This window comes from Lichenostomus cassidix, chromosome 3 (assembly GCF_008360975.1).
Source record: "Lichenostomus cassidix isolate B80296 chromosome 3, HeHo_3.0, whole genome shotgun sequence".
Lineage (NCBI taxonomy): Eukaryota > Metazoa > Chordata > Aves > Passeriformes > Meliphagidae > Lichenostomus > Lichenostomus cassidix.
The window spans coordinates 79,402,630-79,411,530 of NC_139483.1; the positions used below are offsets into that span (position 1 = coordinate 79,402,630).

Genomic DNA, 8,901 nt, shown 5'->3' on the forward strand with positions numbered 1-8,901 from the left:
TCTGTTCTAAATAGAGGGTATTTAGCTCCTTGGTGAATTTTGCAAGGATAAAAGAAGCTACCATTTCATTGACACTTTTTCAACCAATGACCCTGCTCACTAACCTGATGGATTTTGAACTTTCTGCCCAGATAGTTAACTGAAAACATTTTTAAGTGCTTTTCTTGCTTTTCGTCTCATTTTATTTGTTCCACACATTTTACAGTCCTGTGAAATAGGACAACTGTGGGCACCAATGGCAAGCCAATTTCTGAAAACTACTGAAAGTGTAGGTGCTGCTAAGGCTGACGGATAATAAAGTCAGTTGGCTTGCTGTGTGGCTGCAACCTGTGGTTCTTCCAGTCAGTGAGTTCATTCATCTGGAGCTGGCTTGGACAAACAGAGAATTAAGCTTTGATTAGAAGATGCCTTTGGTTGACTTTGCAGAAAGCTTCTTATGGCAGCTGCCATGAGAGTTTTTAGAACATGCTTTTGCTTGTCACTTGTGCTCCAGTAAATGTCAGCATAATTGAAATTACCATGATCAATGAGTGAGCTTTTTTACAGCTCTCCTTTTTTCATGCACAAATGCTTCCTGTTCTGCCTTCTAATCCTGCCCTGGAGATGCTTAACAGTTCCTTATGACTATTGTTTTTCACTATTTTCACTCTCATCTCAGTCCAAACTCTTTCAGCTGTGGTGAGCAGACTATATTTGTAAACTTTTCCCTCTGAGATAATGTCCTTCTTCACACATGTTTGCATATTCATATAATACATCCTGCTACTTGAATGCCACCACTGCCAGTTCCTTGGTTTACTGATACCGAAACCAGGTAGCCAAGATCCACTATTTCATTATTTATGTAAGTCTGTAAGGACAAAGAAGGAAAAATATCCTGGATCTCTTTGTGGTTTTTATAATTCTGTTTCATAAGCACAGTGAAAAAGTTTAGTGAGTTAATGAAAGGACTCTCTTATTTACATGCAAACTTAGCAGATCTGTGACAGAAGATACCATCTTAGAAACTTCAGTAACTTCTAGTCCAATCTCATGTTAAGATTGACCTTTTCACTGACCTTAGGAAGTTTTTGCAAGATTGATGATTCTATATTTTTGATATAATATCTTATGATGCTCTTTCAAATACCACTTTTTATTGTTCTTTTGGACATTCTTTCCTATTCCTCTCACCATTTCTTTGGACTCCACTCTCATGATTCTTCCATAGCCACACATGCCATCTTCTACTGACGGCAGCCACATCTTCTGTTAGATTCAACAGACTGCCCTTGTGAATTAATGGTCCATATTAAATAAAGGAATATAATATAATATAGTATAATATAATATAATATAATATAGTATAATATAATATAGTATAATATAATATAATATAACCTGTTTTACTTCTTTTCCTTCATCAGGAGCAGATACCAGGTTATTCAGAAGGACAGAGACTGAGTTGCCATAAACCAAACCTTTTTTTTTTTAACCCTAAAATTTCTGCTAAAACTTCTCCCCTCCTTCCTTTCACTTTGAAGGAAAAAAAACAAGAGTATTAAAACCTCACATATGCAAGCCTAAGCATCAAGTTGCCCTTTAAAATGCTGGTTGATGCTGTGGTGACATCCCACATGCCTCCTGGTGCCTCCCAACTCCAACACCACTCTTCTTCTAGTGGGCTAAGCAGGGACACTATGGCAGTCAGCCATGCAACATCAAGCCTGGGTTTGGTTAACACTTACATATTTTTCTTGCTAATTCTATTAAGCTTCATCTGCTTCTTGCCATCTTCATGGACCAGTGCAGATTTCACTCACCCTCTCAAATGTAATTTCTTAGGGTGGCTGTCTCACTTCTTTCACAACACTTGTGGTCCTTTTGATGAGAAACCTCTGATGCTTCTTTCTCTTGTGGTAATAAACCAACCAGCACCTTTGCGACACAGCAGGTCACTGCCCTCTGGCTACAAGAATCTTGAACTCTTGCTGTTCTGTAGTAGAAATAAACAGTAACTTATATGCTTCCACCAGGGAGGTACATGGGTGAAAAAAAGGGCAGATGAACTGTGCTCTAGGCCAAATACTTGGCTATAATTTTCCCAAATGGCAGCCTAACAGTGCTGGGGAATGTCTTTATTGTTCTCTTATGTATACAGTTAGGTATTCTTTAATTAACTATGGTTTGACTATGGAGGGTGGGATTTTTTTTATGGTTTTCTCTCTTCTTCCATCAGAAATTAGGGGGCAGCAGATATAAAAATGAAAGGAAAACAATAGGTGGAATAAGATAAAGAAAATTCGGTATGATACAGACCATGATTTTAAACATATTTGACCCTGAGACAATTTTAGCTTCTCCATGACCATTTATTGATGTTATTCTTCCCACCCTCCAGCTCATACCTGGACAACACTAATTAGGCTTATTAAAGTAATTAAGATTTTTCTGCCTCTCTTAAATAAAATGTAGAACTTCAGATAATTTCTTTAGTGTAATACATTATATAAACAATGAGAAAACCATATACTCAGTTTGACTTGATCTTGAAAGTGAAAGTGTCCACAGTAAATAACATAAGACTTTTTTAAAAAATACAATTCTAGCCCTTCTAGGGGGAAACTTGAATGACCTTAGATTAAGTTTTAGCATGAGGGGCAAAATGAAGGAAAGAGCACTCCCCAAACAAATAAAAAGCAGTAGAAAGTAATGCTCTAAGTGTGACTTTTCAGTGTAGTGCAGCTCCCAAGGAGTCAAGATGACATTGATATGCCAATACTCTGTTACTTAAGTGGGAAGTGGTGGGCCTGATATGCTGACTTCAATTTCTTGTGTACTGGAGATGAGGAACTGCATCACTGCACAACAAGAAAAGTAAGTGGCTTGGAGTGGGTGTTATAAGGGGTACTTTTATATAAAGTTTGACGATAACAAAATATGTAAAAATTGGCAAGTTTGACTCAACAAATAAAGTATGAGATACTGGAATGCTGAAAAGGGCAATAGAGTTGGTTTATCTTTGCCCCTAGCATCAGGCAGGGATTAAGAGAGGGTAATTTAGATGAATCGTTAGGAGAAAAACTTAGGTTGCTTTTCTGCCCTGTAAAAGGCTGAAACAATTTGCCAAGTCAAGGGTGCAAGCCTTCATCCATTCAGACACACAGTGGAAAATATACTTTAAGAAACAAGTCTCTGACATATTCCCTGCCTGTATTTCTGGTTATTCTGCTTTTGTCGTGCTGATCTTTTATACCACAAGATATAAGAATTATCATATAATAATTTGCTTTCCTTGTGTGTAAGCCCCATGTACATCAGGCCTGTTCCACTCAGGCTCGTAAGGCTACTCCTGAATCAGAATTAGCTGAATAAGGATTAGCTAGGGCATTTAGGACTTCCCAGGAGTGAAGGAAGAGAGCCTGGGCATGGAAATTCTCTCCATCTCCTAGCATAATGCAGACTTTCTTGGATATCCCATGCAACAGCTAATCTTTTCTCTCAAATTCTTATTGTAAAGGGTGTGGTTTTCAGTTCCTAGGCAAGTGATGTGAGGTGTTGGAATAAACTTTGACATAATTTTGGAGTGGATAATATCGGAGATTTTGCAAGACTCATTCTGACACTGAAATTTTTCACTTCACTTGGAATGAATTCTTATCCTGTGATAAAAACCAAAGCGAGGGAATTATCTAGAATAGAACAATCTTTTTCTGTTGAAGGGTAGAAAACAAGCATATAAAAGCAAATGAAATTAGACTTACATAAGCAGCTGAGTTGGGGAGGGGTATGTCCACTTAAATGGTGAAGGATGTGAAAAATGTGAGCCAGGAGTGATCAGTCATTGTTTTTTGGGGCAGAAGAACTAGTGGGCCTCAGTGAAGCTTTCCTGCAGCAGGTTTGAAGGAAACAAAAGGAAATGTTTATGATGCACATTAAATTCTAAGAATCCTCATGGGATGTTTTGGAGGCCAAAAACATAGAGAGAGCTGGAAAGGATCTGGATAGATTAGTGAAGATTAAGTCCATTTGTGTCTATTCCATGCAGCCATTAGATGCAAGCTTCGTGTCAGACACTCCCACTGATAGCTGGAAACAGGGGATTACAACACAGGAAGAACCCTTTAATGTGGGCTCTGTTCTTGTTCTGTTCTGTACACATCTGCTGCCAGCAGCTCTTGGAGAAGGGATACTGAATATATGGACCTTCAGCCTTGGACACAGCAGAACACTTTGCAGGAAACAGCTGGTAGCTTTCTGGATCCCAGAGGGATGAAACACATCTTCACTTGGCTGTATTTCAAGCAAATGTTTAATGTGAGATCTGTAGTGAACTTTATAGCTGACAAATGTAAGGCCATTTGATAATAATGCTGTTGTAGCTGTATTCCCTGAACTGACTGCAGTGTGCCAGGTGATCTTTCAGTTTTCTCGTGATTCCATTAATTTAATAGCAAAATAATAGTATTAGTGGTACATTGATATCAGCTGCATGCACAGCATAAACAAAGAACCCAGAGATACCTATGGGTTTAGAAATCTGTCACAAAAGTATTGAAAGCTTGAGGAAATAGGAAAATATGACAAATTAAGATTTTTCAGGTGTTATTATACAGATAAATAACATCAGGTTTCATATCAGAGACAGTAAAAGGCCCTGTTTCTGTGTTATTTTCTCTGCTCTTCTAAAATAGAACAATAAATACATATTTTCACAGTATGAGAAATTTGATTTCTTGTTTACTCATTGGTGAAAAGAAATAAACCAACATTAAAAAGCAAGAGCAAGTACCCAAATACATGAAGGATGCACAGCCAGATGTGCAAGGTAAGGAAAATTATTCTGTATCAGGTCATTAAAGGAAAATATTTGCAGGAAACACTGTGTGAATATCTCTTTGTGATTTGAAATGTATTCACTTTGGCAGTGTTTCTGCCACGCTTTATTTGTTTTAGAGCATTTGCTAAAAACAAAATTAACTGGCAAGAATTTTTGCAGATTTAGCAAAGGTCAAGCACCTATCACAAGCTTAGAAAGCAAAAGTTGTATTTATGATGGTTGGGAGCTCATGTTGAAAAGGTTACAGGCTTCAGGTATGTGACTCATGCAGTACCATGTGACCCCTTTTTTCAACGTAAAAAGGTCACATTTCAGAGAGTAAATATTTTCAGAAGGAAGAGAAAAATTAGTTTGAAAATAATTTTTGAATATGGTTTTGAAGATGATGATTTTTTTAGAGATAATAACATAGGGAATAAATGTTTTTTAAGAAAAAACACTGTCTTGTGACAAACTGTCCACTGAACTCTGTCTTAAACACAAAATGGATATTTCAATTATGCTATTGTGAACTTCACTCTCTGAGACAATCAGCAAGATAAAAAGGTGAAACTTCTTCTGTTGTTGTGACATCAAAGTCCATGAAACTGAGCTTCTTAAATAATTTCCCTGGAGATCTTGAAAAAGAAAGTTGTAAAGTAGAAAAAATTGCCTGTAGATTGTAGTCAGTACACTGACATCTGGCTTTCCTCCATGTAGAATTTAAGAATTCCAGAAGGATTAACTTTTTGAAGAGGTGAATATTTGATAGTCCTATATTTGGATGGAAGTGCTGCAGTGACAGAAAAATTCAGCAAGGAAATTTCTGTTTGTTTTATGTGTAATCCTTCAAATACACAAGGAAAACAATCTTATATTCCCTAAATATAACACATTTCTGTCTTCTCTGCTCTGAGTATCTGATTATATACTAAATCCCCTAAGCTAATCAGCTTTTATTATTTGTTCTCTATGGTTGTGTATTACAAAGAAATGAAACCCCAAACCAACCAAGAAAATAAACCCAACAAAAAGACCCCAAAACAAACACCCCCTTACACTCCCCCCAAGAAACCATCATGCACTCATTTGCTTTCTAAAAGTTCTTTTTTAATTTGAAAGTACATTAAAGAAGTATTAACATACTTAAATGGGAAGTATTAGCATACTTTAATGTTACGTTAAAGGCCCCTCCTTACAGATGGCCTGGAATGATTACATTTGAAATAGATAAAATTTTCTCTACAGAATGAAACAGTGAGGAGAGCTCCCATATTAGCCAAAAGAATTACAAATAATACTCAGGTACACACAAAAGTCCGTTGCATCCTACACTTTATATCTGTTCCAAAGTCTTTACGGATAAACTAGGAAGATTAGCCCTTGAGCTCCTAGTGGTTTCACATAAGTGGTGGCATTTATTTATTTGTGTGAGGGACAGAAGTAGCTATTCCCAAATGAAAAGCAGAACTTAAAATAAAAATCATGAAGCAACTGCACTCAGCTGCACACTAGTTTGGCACTCAGTGTTCTGTATCTTGGCCTTGTTCTGCTTTGTGGTCTCAGGGCTAGAAAATATATTTTGTTCCAGCAATTAAAGTTTCATTTAATACTTCTCAGGACCAAGATTTCTGGCTGAGATATTGCCAACAATAGAAAGCTAAAAAAATTAATCAGAGGGTGGGGCACAGTATCGAATAAATTGTACATGTTCTCTCAGAGGCTTTTTCTTTGCTCCATCCTATATCCAACACTGAAATAATAACATCTTTAACTAGGTTAAATTTACACTTTTGATTCATTCCTTGGGGGCACATGAATGCAGTTTGACAAGCCTCACATTTGGTCCTCAAATGGCTTTCAATTTTTTGCCTTGCAGACTGGTTCAGCATTTTCATGGGCTCAGTTATTATGAACTTTGCAAAAAGGTAATGTGCAGCTCCATCTGTCACTGAGCTCATTCAAGTTCACAACAGAAATACTGTAACCAATGGGTGTGCTTGTCAACTGTATGAAGTTTAGGCCAAACGTGTTTCCTACTGTCCCATTGTTTTCCATCCCACGGTTATAAAAGCCATGGTTAAGCCATGTTATCTGATCAGCTCCATGTAAACCATATAATTCAATGAATCATCATTAACCAAACAAATAAAAAAAGTTTTCACTTTTCATTATCTTGTTTAATGTCAAACATGTGCAGTTTGTTTTCCTTAGGTTTAATTTCCTTTGTCACATTTACATCTGCATTACCTGTTCTGCCTTGTCTCATCTTCTTCAGCACAACTCTGACCACTGGTTTTCTCAAGTCCTTAGATCTCAGCATCATGGGACTCCTGGTCTAACTCACAGATCACCTAGCAAGCAGAGGACTTGGTGACTCTGAGTACAGATCTGAACAATGCTCTTGAATTTTGCAGAGACATTGAAGCTTTTAGATTATAATCCACAGAAAATACAATGATGAGCTGTTTAAAGTAGTTTGCTAGAAATGCCAAGGGAAAGTTCAAACAAGTTGAATCGAACTCTGGAATATACATTTTGGGGCAATGCCCAGGCTACAATTGCTTTGGAATGGATATTTGATGATCCAGTAACTTGGGATCTGCTGTGAATTACATGTATCAGTAATCCAGATATTGGGTCAGATTCTTGAAGAAAGGGCTCATTTGTGTACCTTTCTTAAAAATTGTAGCAAGACAGGGGAGGAGCTGCCTTGCCCTGTAACATAATGGTTGTTTTCAAGCTGCACAGTTCCTGAAGAGGGAATCAAATAGTGTTTGACAGTAGTGTTTGCTCAGCATTTGCAGAGCCTTTAAAAGTAGCATATAGATAACCAGCAGTCCAAAGTCTAACAGGTGAACACTTTTGGGTCAGTGGCAAAAGACATCTTCTCTCGTATGGCCTCAAACATAGCTGAATGGTCTTCAATGTAATTACCTACATTTCCCCCTAAAAGATAGTATGGGATAACACCTTTCTTAGGTCTTTTTGTTGCAGTTCTATTTTTCTGATATTTTTTCCCACTGAGCCAGGAAAATTATGAAGACAACAATAATACTGGTTAAGGAACTCATTCAGAAGAATGTAGAGGTGATCCATTTGCTTTCAGACCCAGCATGGCTGGACTCCCTCTATGTATATGTATATCTGTATAAATCTAAGGTGAGGAAACAGGAGAATATACAATTTAATTTTTAATTATTTTTTGGATTGTTAATTTTCTGTACAAGATTATATATGGTACATCACACTGACTACAGAAATAATGTTTTGTCGCTTTCAAGAAGAAATGATGCACATACTAACTCAATCTCTCTATTGCAGGACTTGGCTGAAAATCTGTTTATAAGTCCAAACAGATGTTTAGAACAATTAAAAGTTTATGGAGTGTATGTTTATCTTTAAAAAAAGAATGCTTAGGAGTTCATTCAGGCTCAGGATTCAGTCTTTCCTTGGGCAGTTTGACTTGCCTAGCTAGATTAGAGAAAAACTGAATGATCATAGAAAGATGTTTTTCAAACATAACAGAAAAAAATCCTTTTCATTGGAAAGCAAAGACTATTGCATTGCTCACTGTGTACTTTTTGCAGACCAAAGCTGATAAAAAGTTTTTAAGCCTAAGTTTGTGGTTTTTGTCCTACTAGATTTTCAAATATATTTTTAACTGATTACAACTCTTGACAGATTTGTAGAAGACAATGTAAACTTTTTCCTTACTTAGAAAAAATTTCCTGTTTTACTCCCGTATTTAGAAATATTTTAAATACTGTTAATACTTACAGAAGTGACCAAATATTTACCACTGTCTGCTTTTGTGCAGTTCTGTGGTTCAGGCAAAAATAAAATTACCTTTCCATCCAAAGATTATGTATTATTCAAATGTAACCTGAAATAATAGAATAGACTTCTCTGTATATAATCTCATATATATATATAATATTCATGTGTCAGTACTGATTTTTTCTTTTCCCACATATTTCCCTTTATATGTGATCTTTTTGTTCTAGTGATCCTGCCTAGTGAATATTTCATTCCCTTTTCAAAGTATTTAACTTTTTAACAAAAAACCATCTGTAGGCAAACATTCTTTTGAATTATAAGGA

At 36.4% G+C, this 8,901-nt stretch overlaps 1 long non-coding RNA gene across 1 annotated transcript; it reads right to left on the bottom strand.

Annotated features, from left to right (window-relative positions):
- Positions 1 to 234: 234 nt before the first annotated feature.
- On the bottom strand, positions 235 to 1,879 carry LOC146440082 (uncharacterized). The gene is made up of 3 exons (XR_014851350.1): positions 1,803 to 1,879; positions 1,174 to 1,270; positions 235 to 391 (listed from the first exon to the last, which is right to left on the bottom strand). It is a non-coding gene; the product is annotated as an uncharacterized LOC146440082 (long non-coding RNA).
- Between the last annotated feature and the right edge of the window lie 7,022 nt (positions 1,880 to 8,901).